The sequence below is a fragment of the Sminthopsis crassicaudata genome, chromosome 1, assembly GCF_048593235.1.
Source record: "Sminthopsis crassicaudata isolate SCR6 chromosome 1, ASM4859323v1, whole genome shotgun sequence".
In the NCBI taxonomy this organism is placed as follows: domain Eukaryota; kingdom Metazoa; phylum Chordata; class Mammalia; order Dasyuromorphia; family Dasyuridae; genus Sminthopsis; species Sminthopsis crassicaudata.
Genome location: NC_133617.1, coordinates 317567791 through 317588315, shown reverse-complemented (window position 1 = coordinate 317588315; position 20525 = coordinate 317567791).

Below are 20525 nucleotides of genomic sequence, written 5' to 3'. Positions count from 1 at the left end.
TCTCTCTCTCTCTCTGCCTTTCTGTCTTTCTTTTTCTATCTGTCTATCTGTCTAGCTGCCTTTGCCCTCTCTCCCTCCTAGGATTATCATTGCTTTAACTCTTGACAGCTCCTAAATTATCAAAGCAAACAGGCCAATTTAACTTGCTAAATAATGAAATAATGGAGGTACTTATGAATTACAATGTCTTTCTTTTGGACCCAGTGGACCAGAAAAGGAAGGAGGTAACTATTTTCTTGACAAGCTATGCATTAATGTTCTTTTGTCATTTAAATTTCATCTGTCCTCTGAGTGATTCAGAGGTTAAAAAAAATTTGCAAGATAAGATAGTAATATCATCTTACTGTGTTAAAGACAGCTATTAGTCATGTCCCAGGAAAATAGGGATTTATGACTCAAACATAATTCTTCCAAATATGCCTGCTGTTCATAAAAAGGCAGAGATATATGACTCAAAAATAACATTGAGACAGAAATAATTTTACACTTCACTTTGCAACATTGACTCTCCCTTAGAATGTATAGCAAAATCTCCATGTTTTATGAATAGCTTTCTGTCAATACCACAGATTTATGGCACAAACTTGTAAGTCAAGTTATATTCCTGAGTACAATAGAAAGAAAGATCTGAAGAGACATAGAGGAAAGGAGTATGCAGAACAACTTTATTCAAGATGGATGGCATACCATGTAAGCATTTAAATATCTTATTGCTGACACAGTCTGTGCTGTAAGGAGCAGGTCAAGTATACACCAAGCTGCTTCACAGTAATTAAGCTCTTCACCACTTCTGACTACTTTACATTTCACATAATCATTTAGGAATAAAATATTTTGAGCGGGTATGGGAAGATATATAGACAGATTGCAGTGAGTATTTTTTTTTTTTTATAATTTGTGAAAATGCTGCCAGGAGCATGACAGAGTACCATGCTGTGTATACACAGAGTGCTGGAGGTAACATAAGTACAAATACCAAATTTCACCAAGAATGACAGCAAGCATACTTTCTCTTCTCTTCTATCGTTTTCCAGCTCAAGTATTTGAGTACTTTAGCAGGCATAAACGGTTCAAATAAAATCCTACTCAAAAGATATATCTTGCTCTTTAAACTGTGATAACAGATATTTATATCCATATATTAAAAACTATTTCCAACATTAACATTAATTATTTGAACCTTCGCCATAGTCTTTATGTACATATGATTCCAAAGAACCCTGATTCTCAAAGAGTTTATTTTCTCCTTCAGAGAATGACCTTGATTAAATCCTAAAGCATAGTAATGATTAGTATTTCTCCAAGATTTCACTAAAGGTGAAGAAAAAAGCTGTTGTCCTTCACAAAATGGAACACACATCTTGAAGACACAAAGTTTTCAAAAAAGGCAAGAGTATAAAAACCTGCAAGAAGTGAATCAAAATGATCCTCAGGTCAAAACATCAACCTTCAAAGACAGCCCAAATCCCCTTAGATAGGGCTCCTAGGTAAAACAAGTTTGTGGATTATGCCATTATCAACTTTACCTTGACAACTGAGTATAAAGAAGTTTGAGGACAACAAAGCTTTACTGTAGATGTCAAGACCAATAAATATCAGATCAAGGGAGCAATAAAGAAGTTGTATTCCATTAATATGGCCAAGGTCATCATACTGGTCTAGGTTGATGTAGAGAAAAAGGATAACCTATGTTCAACTTGGTTATAAAGTATTATGATACTTTAGATGTTGACAACAAAATGGGAATTATCTAAACTACATACAATTAGCCTACTCTATATGCAATAAAAGTTTTACAGTAAAAAAAAAAATGCTAATAATTTTAAATCTTCACCTGTGCATGGTTTAGTTATCTTGAAATTATTTATTTTGTGTCATCTAATATTGTAGGAGAGGTAATTTAGTAAGGATAACAATTACAAGGCAGGAAGGAAAATTTAACCTGGCCCAAAATCTGTATTTAAGTAGAAATACATCTACATTCCCTTCCTATTTATCATATTTCAGTATAAAAGGGCTTTATAACATATTTTAGTAAGCTAAAATTCCAGGCTCCAGAAAGATAAGGTAAAACATCTGTTATTTATTTATTTTTTCTTCAGCAGTCTTTTCATCATTGATCTTCTAGAAAAGCATGAAAATTAGACTATCAACACAAAGTTCCCTAGAAATTCCTTTGTCAATAATTGGCTTCTTTCATGAAAATAATTCAGAAAAGTTTAAAATAGCGTCAGACTAAAAGATTGGAATAGTCGGTTCTGGAAATTAGGTAAATGTCAAAAACTCTTATTAAAAATGGGTCAGATCCTTGATTCAATTCTGTGTCACCTATTACTCAATATATACATAGACATTGTAAACCTTTGGACTAGAATTTAACTTTCATCCTTAAGTTAACCATGAACTTTTTTTTTCCTAATGAAAGAACCCATATGTGTATTAGCTGTATTTAAGTAAATCACTATCTTGCATATTGAAACTCATTTCCTTCCATAATATAAAGTTCTTTTAGCATGGATATGTTTTAATATTTTGACCCTTGGTCAATATTTTATGAAATATTAAATCCTTGTTGAATAGCTGCTAGATATTCTTCAAGAGATTATTGGGGATAAAAAAGTCATCATTTTAAATTAGCAGAGAGAAAGGAATTAAGAAATGCATTAGGCATCCAATGTGTTATAATATTTTAAATTGTTTTCATTAGAAAAGTATTTGGGGGGGCAGCTAGGTGGCGCAGTGGATGGAGCACCAGCCCTGAATTCAGGAGGACCAGAGTTCAAATCTGGTCTCAGACACTTAACACTTCCTAGCTGTGTGATCCTGGGCAAGTCACTTGACCCCAGCCTCAGGAAAAAAAAGAAAAAAAAAAAGAAAAGTATTTGGAGAATATTGCTTATTATGTACCAACTTTGATATTTTGGACATAAATATCATGGATTTCTAGATATGATTAGGAATGAAGGGTTTCATCTAGCATAGACAGGTTGGTCAAATAATGTCAGCTGGTGAAAACAAACAAAAAAACCTAAGTAACCAATTCATTGTTGAATTTAATCAAGCAAGTGACTTTTTCAAACTTCATAGTTTACTCCTTGTAAGACCTCTTTATCTTTTTCATTATTTGATCATTATCTACAACTAATTAGCTTTCTCAAATAGGATTTCAAGGGACAAAGCTGAGAGATATGGAAAGAAATACAGTGAGAGACAAAGAGAAATAGAGACACAGAGAAAAAGACAGACAGTGATGGGGGAGAGAATGAGAGAAAGAAATATAGAGAAGCAGAGAGACATAGACAGAGAGATACATATATATATATATATATATATATATATATATATATATATATATATATATATATGTGTGTGTGTGTGTGTGTGTGTGTGTGTGTGTGTGTGTGTGTGTGTGTGTGTGTGTGTAAAGAGAGAGACAAAGACGCAAAGAGACACAATGCATGCACACACACACAGAAAGAAAGAAGCAAATAGACATAAACAGAGAGACAAAGACAAAAAGAAGTTTTGGTGAGATACAAAGAAAGAGGAACAAGTGCACAAACATAAACACAGAGGCACAGAAATATAGAGACAGAAAGATAAAGATGCAGAGAGCCAAGGACTAAGGCAAAAAAAAAATTAAGATTGTTAGAAAAAGATGGGTTACTCAAGATGTCATATTTGAATTCACTGGGTATCTAGAGATTTGGGAAGAATTGAATGAATTATAATGCCTTCTTCCTATTTTCAGTAATTTTTCATGTACTGACGATTTTGTGAAATAGAATCTTTTAAGGGTATAGAATATGTTGAATTCGAATGCATTGTGACAAAATGCCCCAGTGACCATTGGCTAGTGCTCATAAAACATATCATGGTAAGGAATAGAGATCTTTTTATGTGACAAAAATCCCCACATAATTTTGTGAGCTGATTGTCACTATTGTGCTGGGAACATTATCAAGATGGTATGAATATTCGTTCATACCTTCTGCTGTGGTAAGCAGCATCTGTTATCTCAGTTTAGGTCTGGCTGAATGTTGTTCCTCCTTATAACCATAGTGAGTAGAAAGAAAAAGAAACCCTGTGGCACTTGGCTTCTCTCATACCCAGATGGAAGAGAGAAAAGAGTAAAAATGATGAGCATTCCATTTTTTATAAATATGGGAAATGTTTAAGAACATTCTTACTTTAAACATAGCAAAAAAAGTAGAAAAGGAACCTACAATTATTTTATTCTATTCCTTGCATTCAATGAAAGAAAGTTACAATTTTTTGTTTCATTTTTGCTATTTCTTTACATTGTCTGCCAAAAGAATAAAGGAAAAAAAAAAGTTTAAGGAATTCTGGTGTCTTAGAAGGAAGGGCTTCAACCTGCCATATAAACCAATTAATCATGAAGCAATACTGGAGCTTCATTAGAAAACTATACATAGAAAGTAAACAATAATATGAAAAGTGTGCTGTTCACATAATTTTATTATGAAAAATATTTTAAAACTGTCATGTCATAATTTTGTAGTCAATATACTATAATAGGAAAAAACAAAACAAAACAAAAACAAAAAAACATTGAATACAGTCTGAATTCAATCTCTCATGTGCTCACCATTTGCCAATAGGGAAAACAATTACATTTTTCTGACCTTGTTTTCATTGAAATGGTCATAAGCCTTGGACAACCTACCTTCTTTGGTGTATCATGGTCAACTTTGGCAGTCTGGGAAAGTCTGTAGTCCCCATATAAAGATCTTTAAAATTCATAATTGAGGGAAACACTAAATTACAGGTAGATCAAGTGAAACCAAAGATTTCATACTTCCCATTTAAATCCACAGAACCCATGAAATCTAAGCATAGACTATGGACTACAGTTTACGAATTTATGTCTTAAAGGAAGACTTTTGAGGAAAATATCTGGTAAAAAGCAGGTTACTATATAGCATATATGTGAGTTATGTTTATTGTTTATATTCTGAAATTATAACTTTGACAATAGTGGCATTTTTTTCTATCAAGTAAAAATGATGCAGCTTTCAGTTCTATCATGGAGTATTCCTTAGTGAATTCAGGAGGGAAGAAGAATTTTATCTAGACTAGTTAGTACTGTAGATGCTCTTGATGGAAGCATTGTGGGGACTACAATAGAATCCAAAATACTGCAGGATTTCTCAATATAACCCATGACTCAAAAGAAATTGATTTACTGGACTGAAAAAGGAAGAAAAATAGATTTATAATTTTGGGGGGGCCAAAATATAACATATAGCTGGTTTAGTGGTCTATTGAATTATGTGTATAAGGATTGTATATAATTGACTGTATTTGTGTTTATGTGTTTATGTATATAAAATATATCCTGTATATTATATTTTAAGATATACTCTCTTATATCCTATAAATCTCCCATAAAATCTTAAATATTACATACCCCACTCTATATTTCATATTATGCATTACATAAGTGCTTTATGTTATAAACATATACAAATACCATAAATATGTGTGTACCCTAAAAAGAAAATACTTAAATTATATATAGATTAGATGAAATTATATTTTTTCTTTCAGTTTTAGAACAAGAACAATATTCTAGACATAAAAGAGAGAAATATGCACATCATTTCGATGAGAATAAAACAACTAAAATTGATTGACTATCTGTTAAATTTAGTTCAGAAAAGGGAAAGTTTTAGGTATTGATCTTCAATATTTGAAGAACTGATGATTAATAAATTAATAAGTGCTGACCAGGCATTATACTACATTTTGGAGATAGAAAAATTAAAAACATATATGTATATACATATACATAAATGAACATACAGGCATATGTCTATATTAATGCCCCAGTCCTCAAGTACAATATTTTCTATCAGCTTTTAGCAGCAAAGGAAAAGATAATATGGTTTATTGGTGTTCGTCCAAAAACAAGTAAGATCAATATATGAAATTTTCCATTTAGTTTTAAAATTGAGGCTCACCCAAAGAGAAATGGAAAAAGCATATGTGAAGAGTGCGTGAGCTGTAACACATTGCCAGTGAGAAATTTCCTGAGAATAGGAAAATAAATTAGGAAATGAGAGGAATGAGAAGAGAAAGTAGGTGATTCTGTCTTGATAATCAGACATATACCAAAGTGCCAATGTTCTTTGCTGGAATTTATATGTTGACAATTGACAATGAAACTTATTCATCCACAGCTCCAGCATAACTGGTGGATCAGTAAACATTTGTAAAATTACAACTTTGTGACAGACATTATGCTAATTATGGATAGATAAAGAAAGGAAAAAAAAAACTGCTCTGGTTTTCAAAGAGCTCATAGTATAATGGGCGGGGAGCCCCCCCCCCCAATCTAGTGTATTTATTACAAGGCATGCGGAATTGGAAAGGGTAGATGGGTAAAAATCTGAAGAGATAGAGGGAGTATACCCATTAATCAGATATAGCATATTGATCCATTAAAACATCCTATAATTATATAGAAAAGGAAGCAGATTTTTAGTTTAATTTGTAGCAATTTAATACTTAGATCTGTGAGGTCATCAATGCGAATATTTATTGTAAAATTAAAGATTATTCTCAGTTTGGGAAATATTCTTTATGTCTTTAAATAAATTATCCAAAAATGACTTATCTAATGAAATAATTTACATTCTAGTTCATAGGATTATAGAATCTCAAACTTCAACAGATTGCAAGTAGCCATCTGGTTCAATCCAAACAAAAGAAAAGGCCTGTCTAAATCATACCTGAGAAAGAGACATTCAGACTTGTCTTTAAAGTTTCTATAGATAGAACTATTTTGCCATGATGCCCATTCTACATCAGTATAATACTAATTATTAGGAAGCATTTTGTGAATTAAACCTAAATTATACTTCTTTGCAACTTTTGCTTAGCATTCCTAATTTTTCTATCCAGAACAAATATATAACAAGTCTCATCTTTTGTATGCTATTCAAAATATATGAAGGAAACTATCTTATATGCCTTAAATAATTCCTCTTTTAGGATTAATGTCCTCAGCTCTTTCCGGGGATCCTTAGTTGATATGATGTGAGGCCCTTCATAATCCTGGTTACTTTCTTCTCCAGTTCATCAGTGTCCTCTCTAAAATGCAGCCCTCAGGAGTTAACACAATGCTCTGACTGTGATCTCTGTCCAGCACAATGGGACTATTATCTCCTTAGTAGCTTATGATCCTGTTTACTTTTTTACTATCATAACATATAGTATTGAATCATATCAAGCCTATAATGCACTCACTCCTTAACGCTTTTTGAGATGAACTGCTTCCCATTTACTCTTGTTAAATCTAATGCTCATGAATTTCTTATTTCTAAAATAAATTAATGTATTATTCAGATTACTAAGTGGGAGAGTGAATAGAATACTATACTCTGGAAGACCTAAGTTCAAAACCACTTAGACATTTGCTAGATGTGAGACATTGGGCAAATTACATAACTTCTGTATGTTTCAGTTTCCTCATTTAAAAAATGAAAATAATTGCACCTACTTCTGAGGGTTTTTGGGAAGCATCAAACTTGCTAGCATGCTATATAAATACTAGGTATTATTATCATTGCTTTTCATTCTTGAAACATGATTATCTGGGGCAGCTAGGTGGCGCAATGGATAGAGCATCAGACCTGAATTCAGGAGGACCCGAGTTCAAATCTGGTCTCAGACACTCAACACTTCCTAGCTGTGTGACCTGGGCAAGTCACTAAACCCCAGCCCTAAAAAAAAAAAAAAAAAAAAAAAAAAAAAAAAAAAAAAAGAAACACGATTATCTCATTCAGGTACCTATTAAAATCTTACCTTTGAAAGGAGGCCTTTCCTAATCCCTCTTAATAATAATGCTTCCCCTATAAGATAAAGAGCAATATATTCTGTCTATATCTTGTTAGTCCTTAATTGTTTACATATGCTCTTCTCCATTAGACTATGTGTTCCTTGGGAGCAGAGACTGTTTTTTTTTTTTATTGTTGTGTTATGTTGTGTGTTTTTGTCTTTCATTATATCCTCAGTACTTAGAGTAGATACTTAGTTATGCTTATTACCTTTATTTTATGTGTTTGATGAGATATTTTATTTGTTTTGTATGTTTAAGTCATTTTAATAATATGCTACATAGTGATTATACATATAATGCAGTTTTTCTCATCCATTTCAGAACTTAAAGCTCTGATTCTTTTAGAAATGTTATGGTAAAGAATTAAAAAACATTCTAGTAACTTGAGAGTCAACAGTCATTAGATTTTAAGCAGCTAACAATTTAGGATAATTGCAAACAGAAATACTGCCTAAACTCTTCCACTTACCTCTTTGACAAACTATGGATTCAAGAAGACAGCAGTGTTCATATAGCACCAAATATCTGAATTTTCCTTTTTATACATATTGTACAAATATGATCCCAATATACTCCAACTCATTGAAAAGAACAGGATAAATGTTCTTTAGTCATAGCCACCATACACAGTCAGGAAAAAAATGATAGAATACCCTCAGAGTAATATCAAATCTTTCATTCTCTTGTGTTGGGATCAAAGTCCAATTACTATGTACTGAAAAGTCAGTTTAGTACAGGTAAAGACAATAAGCCACATCCACAGATTGAGCCACCATCTTGGTTACCACTCCTGCTTGGACGCTGATGGATAAAAATTCAAGTACTTTAACCCAAGAAATAGCAACACCACCTTTTACCTTCTTCCATAAACCCTGCTTAGCTAAAATACTTACTCATCATAAAGGGAAATAACCCTTGTTGGGAAAGAATATGGAGATTGTTTTTTTTTGTTGTTATATTGTTTTTTGCTGCTATAGTTAATTTGTGAATAGTAGAATAATATTTTCACTATGAAAGTAATCTAATGTGTTCTAATGGTTCAAGATCAGAAACAGAAATAACAATGGAAAGACAAATTAAATCTGTTGTACTCTACAGAGCACAGGATTTTTCCATTTGACTTGCAATTAAATCTTTTTATATATGTTGGCTTTCTCTGTTAGAATGTGTGCTTCTTTAAAGAATGGATTGTTTAGTTTTCTATTTGTATCTTCAATACCTGTTTAATATAAAACACTTTTTAAAATTAATGCTTTCTTTAGGAATACATAATGATACAACTTGAGATTCTGATATTCTTAAATATTTTCAAGATCTTCAGTGACTTATTTCTACACCAATAGGAGCCAGAAAAGACTGGGCACAAAGTCACTGTCTCTATACCTAGTTAGCCCGCATGATGGTCTTTATATATAAAATGGTTAGCAGCAAAACATGATTACTTTTAGTAGTATGTTTAAGTAAATGAAAATCTATAGTCTACTTCCATGTAAAGAGACTATTTTCATTCATATGTTTAAATTTTCATAATAATTTTAGATGATGTAGAGCAAAGACGACAAAGAGAAGATAGGTCTTTTTAAGAACTCTTTGTGGCTTCCCTCAGAATCAACACAAACCAAGCCTCTGAATGGGTTTTGCAGTGAAAGTATCCACAAATATTGGGAGTGTAAGAAATTTCCAGCAGAAGATATTTCACAAGAACTTCAGGAAAGGTCTATCTCAACTGGGCAGTGAGGGAGGTGACCCAGTGCAAGCACAGTACAAGGAGGTCAGGGTGGTGAGGCTTCCACAAAGTTGGGGACTCTACTGGGATGATCTTAGCCAAAACACAGCAGCATTAGCTACTTTCCTGGTTCAGAAATCAGAGGATAAGCAGATTAGTTGTGAAGTATCCAATACAAATGCACTAGGTAAATAGTGAACCTCTGAACTCAGCATAACAAGTGAGATATGGTCATACCCACCCACCATGAGAAGGAAGCCAGCAATAGTGGTCCCAGGGAAGAATGAAGTTAAGGTCACCAGAAAAGGAAGCTTGGGACAATCTCTCCTTTACCCTAAAAGCAGATAGCAACCTTTAAAAATAGCAAAAAAGGAAAAAGAGTTCTGACCATAGATAGGTATTATACAAAGAAGAACAGACCTCAAACCCTGAAGAAACTAAAGGCAAATCCTCCAGATGAAACCTCAAAGGGTGATATTAATTCCTCTCCACCTAAAAAGGCATTCGTGGGAGAATTCAAAAAGTAAATTAAAAGAGAGAAGAAAAAGTGGGGAAAGGAAATAAGAGCATTAGGAAAGGAAACACAAAAATAAATGGTCTGAAGAAAATTACTCCTTAAATAGAAAATGGAAAAAGAAAATAACTCCTTAAAATTTAGAATTGATGAAATGAACTAAAAAAAAAATAATAAACAAACAAACAACAAAAAAAAACTCATTTAAAAGTCCAATTGGCCAAATACAAAAGGAAGTAAAAGTGTAACTGAAGAACATAATTCACTAAAAATTAGAAATGAACAAATGGAAATGAATGATTCAATGGGACATCAAAATGAGTCAAAAATACAAAATAAATTTTATAAAATAGAAGAAAAAGCATACCTCATTGGAAAAAAAAAATGACCTGGAAAATAGATCAAGGAAAGACACTCTCAGAATTATTGGACTATGTGAAAACCACAATGAAAAAAAAAAAAAAAAAGAACTTGGAAAACATCTTTCAATATATCATCAAGATAAAGTGCCCTGATGTCCTAGAATCAGAAAGTAAAATAGTCATTGAAAGAATCTAACAATCACCTCCTGAAAGAGACCCTAAAATAAAAAGTCCAAGGAATATGATAGCTAAATAGCTAAATATAAGAATTAAAACATCAAGGAGAAAATACTGCTAGTAGGCAAAAAGAAAAAAACTCATATATTGAGGAGCCACAATCAATATTACCTAAGAACTAGGAGATGTCATTTTAAAGGACTGAAGGGCCTGGAATATGATATTTTGGAGTATAAAGGAATTTGATTGAAGCCAAATACCAACTATCCAACAAAATTAAGCATTGTTTTTCAGGGTAAAATTCATCTAAATAGGGAATTTTTTTGTTTATTTTTGATGAAAAGACCAGAGCCGAACAGAAAAATTGATCTTCAAATCCAGAACTCAAAAGAAGCATAAAAAGCTAAAAAGGGAACAAAAAAAAAACAAAAACAAAAACAAAAAAACCCAAAATACAAAAAAAACCCCAAAACACAACAATGTTTTTTAAAACTTAAAATGTTTATATGCCATTATGAGAAGATTATATGCGTAACTCTTGAGAACTATAACTTTGATTGAGATAAACTAAGATAAACTTGGTATAGTTTTACTTTATTGTGGTGATATAAAAACAGAAACTTGGGGTAGGAAAGGGATTATCCTGGAAGAAGAGAAATTGGGAGGTAAAATAAAGAAATTATATCACATGAAAAAAGCAAAAAAAAAACCAAACAAACAAACAAAAAACAAAAACTTTTTTTACATTTCCGGGAAAGAAGATAGGTAGATGGACATTGTGAGAACATTAATCTCAGTGGATATATTTCAAAGAGAATATCAGATAGAAACTTATCTCACCCTAAAGGGAAATAGAAGGAGAAAGGGGAAAATAAAGTAGGAGGCTAATAAAAGTTAGAACAGAAGTAGAAGGGGAAAGGGATAAAAAAGGAAGGAGAGGTTACTAATGGGGAGAACAGATTGAGAGAGGTAATGGTCAGAAGCAAAATATTGGGGTGGAATAAAAGGGGGAAGGAATAAGTAAAGTATAATGGGGAAAATAAGATGGCAGGAAATAGAGTATTAATAATTTTAACTGAGAATGTGAATGGGATGAACTCTGCCAATAAACATTTTGGATTACATGCCAGAATCCTATAATATATTTTCAGAAGAAACACATTTGAAGCAAAGTGATACAGAGTAAATGTAAAAAAATACAGAATCTATTATGACTTAGCTTAAGTAATAAAAGGAGAGGTAGTGATCCTGATCTCATAACAAGCAAACCTAAAAGTAGATCTAATTAAAGATATAAAGAAGGAAGCTACAATTAGCTATTAGGTACTATAGAAAATGAAGCAATATGGATATTAAAATATATATATATATATATATATATATATATATATATATATATATATATATATCAATGGTATAGCATTCAAATTCTAAAGTTCTATTTACCTCAAATTTTTTTCTTTTTTCTTTTCTTTTCTTTTTTTTTTTGTGGTTTGATTTATCTAGCTCTGAGAGAGCAAAGTTGAAATGCTCCACTATTATAGTTCTGCTATCTAATTATTTCTGCAGCCCTCTTAACTGCTCTAGGAATTTAGATGTTATACCACTTAATGCATATGCCTGATTTAAAGAGAACTTTTCTGAGGTTCTTCCAATATACTTTCTACTGTAAATTCATTATACTCCAAACAAGTGTGGGTTCTGTCACTCCAAAAGCAGTTCAGAGTTTTGATCTGGTGTTGATCTAAGGAACTCAAGGAAAAGTTCAGATAATGACCTCTCTACTGTCTGCTTTCTTGGCTTTGACCACTAGCATTCAAACGTTTACAGGAGAAGAGATCTGCAGGAAAAATTAGATAACAAAACTGCACTAGTGGTGGAAGTGACATATGGAAAAATGCTCTAAATCATCATCATCAGAGAAATGCAAATTAAGAAAACTCTTAGGTACTACTATGTACTTCACAGATTGACTAAGATGACAGTAAAAGATAATGATAAATGTTGGAGGGAATGTGGGAAAAGTGGGACACTAACATATTGTTGGTGGAGTTGTGAACTGATCCAATCATTCTGGAGAACAATTCAGAACTATGCCTAATGGGCTATCAAACTTTGCATATCCACTAATCCAATGGTGTTGCTACTGTGACTGTATTCCAAATATATCATGAAAAAGTGAAAAGGACCCACATATACAAAATGTTTGTAGCATCCTTTTTTCTATTGACAAGGAAATGGAAGTTGTGTGGATGCCTATCAATTGGACAATGGCTGAATAAGTTATGCTATATTAATATTATTTAACATAATTGTTCTATAATAAATGACCAGCAGGATAATTTTAGATAGCTCTGGAAAGATTTACATGAACTGATGCTTAGTGAAGTGTATAGAATCAAAAGAACAACAAAATCATGCAATGTGTTACTTTTCAGCAATGATGTGATTCAGGACATTTCCAATAGGCTTCTTATAGAGTTCCATCTGCATCCAGAAAGAGAACTCTGGGTGCTGAATATGGGTCACATCATAGTATTTTCACCTTTTGGTGTTGTTTGCTTTTTGATTTCTTTCTATTTTTTTCCTTTTTGCTCTAATTTTTATTGTGAAGAATGATAATTGTGTAGATGCAGAAAAAAGCATTTGTTAAAATCCAACCCCCATTCCTATTAAAACACACACACACACACACACACACACACACATATTAGATAATATAGGAATAAAAGGACTTTTCCTTAAAATAGTCAGTATCATCTATTGACAACCATCAGTAAGCATCATATGAATTGTGGATAAAATGGAACCATTCCCAATAAGATCAGGAGTGAAACAAGGTCGCCCACTATCACCATTACTATTCAATATAGTATTAGAAACGTTAGATTTGGCAATAAGAAATGTAGAAGAGATTAAAAGAATAAGAGTAGAAAAGGAGGAAACAAAATTATCACTCTTTGCAGATGATATACTTAGAGAATCCCAGAGAATTTACTAAAAAGCTATTAGAAATAATCTACAACTTTAAAAGTTGCAGGATGTAAAATAAATCCGCATAAATCATCAGCATTTTTATACATCATTAACAAAATCCAACAGGAAAAGATACAAAGATAAATTCAATTTAAAATAACTATTGATAGTATAAAATATTTGAGAATCTATTTGTCAAGAGAAAGTCAGGAACTATATGAGCAAAATTATAAAACCCTTTCACACGAATAAAATCGGTCTAACCGATTGAAAAAATATTAAGTGCTCTTGGATAGGTTGGACGAATATAATAAAGATGACAACACTACCTAAACTAATCTATATTTTAGTGTTTTACCAATCAGACTCCCAAGAAACCATCTTACTAACCTAGAAAAACTAACAACAAAATTCATCTGGAAGAACAAAAGGTCAAGAATTTCAAGGGAACTCATGAAAAAATATTTAAATGAAGGTGACCTAGATGTATCAGAACTCAAATAACATTATAAAGGAGCTGTCATCAAAACCATTTGGTACTGGCTAAGAAATACACTAGTTGGTCAGTGGAATAGGTTAAGTTCACAGGACAAAATACTCAATAACTATAGCAATCTAGTGTTCGAGGAACCCAAAGACCCCAGCATTTGGGATAAGAATTCACTATTTGACAAAAACTGCTGGGAAAATTGGAAACTATTGTGACAGAAACTAGGCATTAACCCACACTTAACACTGTATGCCAAGATCAAGTCAAAATGGGTTCATGATTTTGACATAAAGAATGAGATTGTATATGAAACAGAACATAGGATAGTTTACGTCTCAGACCTGTGGAGGAGGAAAGAATTTATGACCAAAGAAGAACTAGATATCATTATTGATCACAAAATAAGAAAATTTTGATTATATTAAGTTAAAAAGTTTTAGTACAAAGAAAAATAATACAGACAACATTAGAAGGGAAGCAGTAACTGGGAAAATATTTTTAGATCCAAATCTTCTGATAAAAATCCCATTTCCAAAATATATAGAAAATTGATTCAAACTTATAAAAAATCAAATCATTCTCTGATTGAAATATGGTCAAAAGATATGAACAGACACTTTTCAGATGAAGAAATTGAAACTATGTCTACGCATATGGAAAGCTGTTCCAACTCACTATTGATCAGAGAAACACAAATTCAGACAACTTTAAGATATCACTACACATCTCTTCAAATGGGCTAAAATGGCAGGAAAAGATAATTACAAATGTTAGAGGAGATGTGGGGAAACTGGGACACTAATGCATTCTGGAGAGCAATTTGTAACTATACTCAAAAATTATAAAGCTGTGCATACTCTTTGATCCAGCAGTGTTACTACTGGGCTCATATCCCAAAGAGATATTAAAGAAGGGAAAGGGACATGTATGTGCAAAAATGTTTGTGGTAGCCCTTTTTGTGGTAGCTAGAAACTGGAAATTCAATGGATGCCCATCAATTGGAGAATGGCTGAGTAAATTGTTGTATATGAATGTTATGGAATATTATTGTTTTGTAAGAAATGACCAGCAGGATGAATTCAGAAAGGCTTGGAGAGACTTACATGGCCTGATGCTAAGTTAAATGATCAGAACCAGAAGATCATTATACTTCTGATAGAAGTGGTTATCTTCAATAATGAGAGGATCCAAATCAGTTCCAATTGATGAGTAATAAACAGAACCAGCTACACCCATGAAAGAACACTGGGAAATGAGTGTGTACCACAACATAGCATTTGCACTTTTTCTGTTATTGTTGGCTTGCATTTTTGTTTTTGTTTCCAAGTTATTTTTGCCTTCTTTCTAACTCCGAATTTTCTTGTGCAGTAAGACAACTGTATAAATATGTACATATATTATATTTAACATATACTTTAACATATTTAACATGTATGGGACTATCTGCCATCTACTGGAGGGGGTGAGGGGAAGGAGAGGAAAGTTGGAACAGAAAGTTTTGCAAGGGTCAATATGTTTTGTAAATAAAATAAAAAAATATAAATTTTAAAAATTACAATCATTATGGAAAATATGCATAAAAGTATTGCATATGCTTAACATACATTGGATTTTTTTAAAGTGGAGTGTAAGTTGAAGGGAGGGAGAAAAATCTTGGAAGATTTTGCAAGGGTGAATATTGAAAAATAGCTTTGTGTGTACTTGAAAATTGAAATCTGTTGTGACCTTGAATATCTTAGAATCAGCCAGAGTCAGGATAAGCAAAAATCTTTATTCTTGTTCTTTTGGGATCACTCTCAGATATTCCTATATCTCAGATATAGGAATCTCTCCACTTGCTTCCTCTTCCTCTACCACCAAAGAATGAATCCCCTCCTCCTACTCCACCCACTGATCTCACTTCCCCTTCTTTGTCCACATCCACAGAATAGTTAAGTAGGGTCATCCTCCAAACATGTTAATAGAGAATTGTCCAAGTGGTAATTAGCCTCAAGTGCTAGGTTACCTTGCATCTGCTCAGTTGTAGCCCTTTACAGAAATCTATTATTAAAAAGAATAATTAAAATCTTATATGAAAATGTTTTACTGAGCTTTCCATATCTGCAGATGTTTAGTCAGAAACATTTTAGATTTCTATTAGTAATTCTGTAGAAGAAATATTTCACTGTTTGTTGGGATGAGTAGATGATTTTATGTTTCCTTTCAAAATTACACATTATTACTTGTTGTTTCTAAGCATGTCCAGGAAATAAAACTAGATGACAATGTACTGATTTAAAAGTCTACCTTATAAGTACTCTGTGAAGATTAAGTTAGTATCCTGGATGCCTTAGAATCAGGATAAGCAAAAGTCCTTGGTCTTTATTCTTGGTCTTTAGGGGTAGAAGTAAAGGGGATGGATGCAAGCTCTCCACAACCTCCCTTCTCCTCTTCTACTGCCAAAGTGACTCTGGCTTGTCTTACTGCATCCCCTAATCCCTCTTACAATTTGTCTGTATACACCAAAAGATAGAGCCAGCACAGACTAGTGGGAAGGGCCATTTTCCAAACATATGCTAATAGAGTATTGTCCAATCCATAATTGGCCTTAGGTGCTCAGTTGTCTGATTCCAGTGTATCTACTCAGAGTTTCAGTCCTTTACAGTACTCTTGATTGTGTTCTGGCTGAAATGGTATAATATAGGGAAATGCTTTAATGACTAGCTGGGCTAATCACTATTCACTTTTGTTTACCCAGGCATTTGTAGAGCATTGAAAGCTTATAATGATATTTGTATTTTATACTTAGAAAATGCTTTCGAGTTTTAAGCCACTTACATACATTACCCTTTTTGATGTATCATGTGAGAGGAAGAAAGGGTGCATGTGTCTACATATATACATATATATATACATATATACATATATAGCATTAGAAATAAACAAAAAGCCATAAATTGTTCTTGTACCTAAAGAGCTCAAAAGTAATTATTTTTCTTTCTTTTTAATTTTATTTTAAATATGCATTTATTTTAAAATATTTCTTAATTATGTTTAAAATTAACAATTTTTTTTAACATTTTCAATTTCAAATTATCTTCTTTTCTACCCTCCTCACTTCTTGAGGAGCCAAGTAACAGATCAATTATACATTAGATATTAATGCAAAACTTATTTCTGTATTATCCATGTTATGAAAAAAATGCACATGTACACATGCACACACACAAAACAAAGCACTACACAATAAAAATGAAAAAAATGGAAAGAGAATACTCTCATATAAAGTAGTGCAGTTAATCATTATTATAATATTAATTTTACAATGTTCTCCTGATTCTATTCAATGCACTTTGTATTAGATCACATAGAATTTTCCTGAAAACAATTTGCTAATCAATTCTTTTTAACTCCCTCTCAACTGTATTGTGAAAGAAAAAACAAACCACTTTATCCCTCAGAAAATAAGAAAATAGAGAAAGTGAAAAATAGTATGATTCAGTCTATATTCAGACCCTCTCTTCAGGTGTACTGTATTTTTCATCATGAGTCCTTTGAAATTGCCTTGGATAGTTATATTACTAACAACAGCTAATAATTCAGTTGAATTCATTTACAATATTGCTAGTACTGTGTATAATGTTATCTTGGTTCTGTTCACTTCACTTTGTATCAGCTCACGGCTTTCCAAGTTTTTCTAGGAGCATCCTGCTCATCATTTCTTATAGCACAATAGTCTTCCATAACAATTACATGCCAAACATTTTTAGCTGTTCCCCAACTTTATCACCACAATTTGCAATTCTTTGATACTCTAAAAAACTGCTTGCAATTTCTTACACCATGGTAGTTTTCCATCATAACTATGTACCAACAATTTGTTTAGCTGTCTTAATTGAAGGGTAACACCTCAATTTCCAATTCTTTGCTACCACAAATACAATTGCTATAAATAGTTTTGTACAAAAAAAATTCTTTTTTTTTTCTTCCATTTCTTTGGTATACAGACTTAGTAGTGAGACTGCTGTATGAAAGGGTAAGTACAGTTTCATAGACTTTTTGGCATAGTTCCCAATTGTTCTCTTGAAAGGTGGACTAGTTCACAACATCACCAGTAGTTTATTTGTCTACATTTTTTCAGCATTTGCCATTTTCTTTTCCTTATCAAGTTAGTCCATCAGATAGTTCTGAGGTAGAATTGTTTTAATTTGCATTTCTCTAATCAGTAGAGATTTAGTGAATGATTTTCATGTATGTATTGATAGCTTTGATCTCTTCTTCTGAAAACTAATAATGTAGGAGTTCTTAACCTAGGGATGATGATTTTTTTCATGCTTTGATAAGTATTTCAATATAATTGGCTTCCTTTTTATGCTACTTTGTTTTAATTTATGTATTAGAAACATGTGATCTCACCAGCCTGTTAGAAGATGGCATTTCACACACACACACACACACACACACATGATAAAAAATCCTTTTTCTAATAAATTAACTTATCTAGGCAATGATTGTTGTAAGCATTTCTGGCTCTCTGAATTTATTCCAATCCATATGAAAACAAGTTAATCTTCTAAATATTTTTAATTTTCCCCTCCATTTTTACTTTCAAGATCATTACATATTTATTGTTTATCTTCCATCTTTATGTTCCCTCCTCCCCCCCACCAAAAAAAAAAAAACTATAGAAAAAGTTTTCATAAACATATGATGAAATTAGGAAAACTTTATAATTATTGGGAAAAGGGTTATTAATTATGAACATTGATAGCTTGTTATAATCGTAGTATTTTGTTTACATATCTCTTCCTTGGCCATTAGCATGCTGGGGTCAATATTACTATCACTAAACTCAGTAAAATCCAAGATCTGAAGGCACCTTATCTTTGAGCAGGATAAGTATTATGAGTATGTGATAAAACTGGCAGAACATGCTCTGACCTAGGCCAAAACCATTATTAATTCTTTTAGTATGAAAGTAGCTGCAGGCTGCAAAAAATAATTTACTCGGAAAAACAATGGGAGCTTTCCAAAAAAGGCTGTCAGGAGAAGAGTTGTTTTAGCTCTAAAAGCACAAGCAGACAGTGCTGGAAAAATATTAAATAACAAATATCTATAAGCAGAATTATGTTTATTAATGTTTCTCTTTTAATATACACACATATTATATATACATATACATATATATATATATATATATATATATATATATATATACATATATATATATATATGTATGTATATATATGTATGTATATATATATATATATGTATGTATATATATGTATGTATGTATGGTATGGTCTATTTTTTTCAATAAGCATGTTAAAAATTATGGATATAGGATATACCAATAATGTTGTTTTAATTCTCTCTATTACATGTCAAATAATTTAGCTTTTCTTCTTGCTGAACTGCAGTGGAACTGAGGAAGGTCTACATTAACACAATTGTACTGAAATTCTGGATAGGTTGCTGTATTCTTCAGACCTTCCAGACGTTTGAGCACTTGGTTCTTACCTTATAAGCTAATTATAGTAAAATGGAAGTAAGTAACAATGATTCCCTCATATTCTCTCTCTCTCTCTCTCTCTCTCTCTCTCTCTCTCTCACTCCTATTTGTCAAAGCTAGAAAGCAACTATTATATAGATATAACAACTGTTAAACAAATACTCATCCAATCAACATGCATTTATTAAGAATCTACCACATGGAAGATAGGTGGGAGAAAGAAAGATAGGAAAATATAAAAGAGGTTACATGATTAGACTATTTTTTATCAAAATACAAACTCACATAATTATATATATACACATATATTCACAATATACATATATACATACACATACAAACATACCTATACATATTATATATGTTTACACACACATATAGAGCAGTTCAAGGAAAAGGTAGTAGAGCCATGATTTAAATGGTAAAGGAAACTTTTGAGAAATCACCTCTACAAATGAAAGTTGGCAACTTCTTTGAAATTTATGATATTTTAGAGTTGCTTGGATGATGAAAGGGTTAAATATATATTTTATATATTTATATAATCAATGTCTCAATGGCATAAAAATAATGCAGGCTAGGAACTCATAAACATCTGTAATTTATAGTCATATAGTTTCCTAGAACATTGAGGGTTTAAGTCATGTGTTAGTCCATGGATTATATGACTCACATGTAGCAGCAGCAATTCTTGAAACCAAGGCTAAATGTCTGATATTATTCTGTTGCCCCTTTTAAATTAAATCTAAAATATTCGTCAATGATAAACAGGGATCAGAAAACTATACTCTGACATTCAACTCTACCTGCTTTTGTAGGGCTTGTGATATAAGAAAATTTTTTGCATTTTTAATTACAATAAATGTTTATCTAAAAAAATATAAATAACCAAGAAGTCCATTTTGAGGCCTTGGGCTATAGTTTG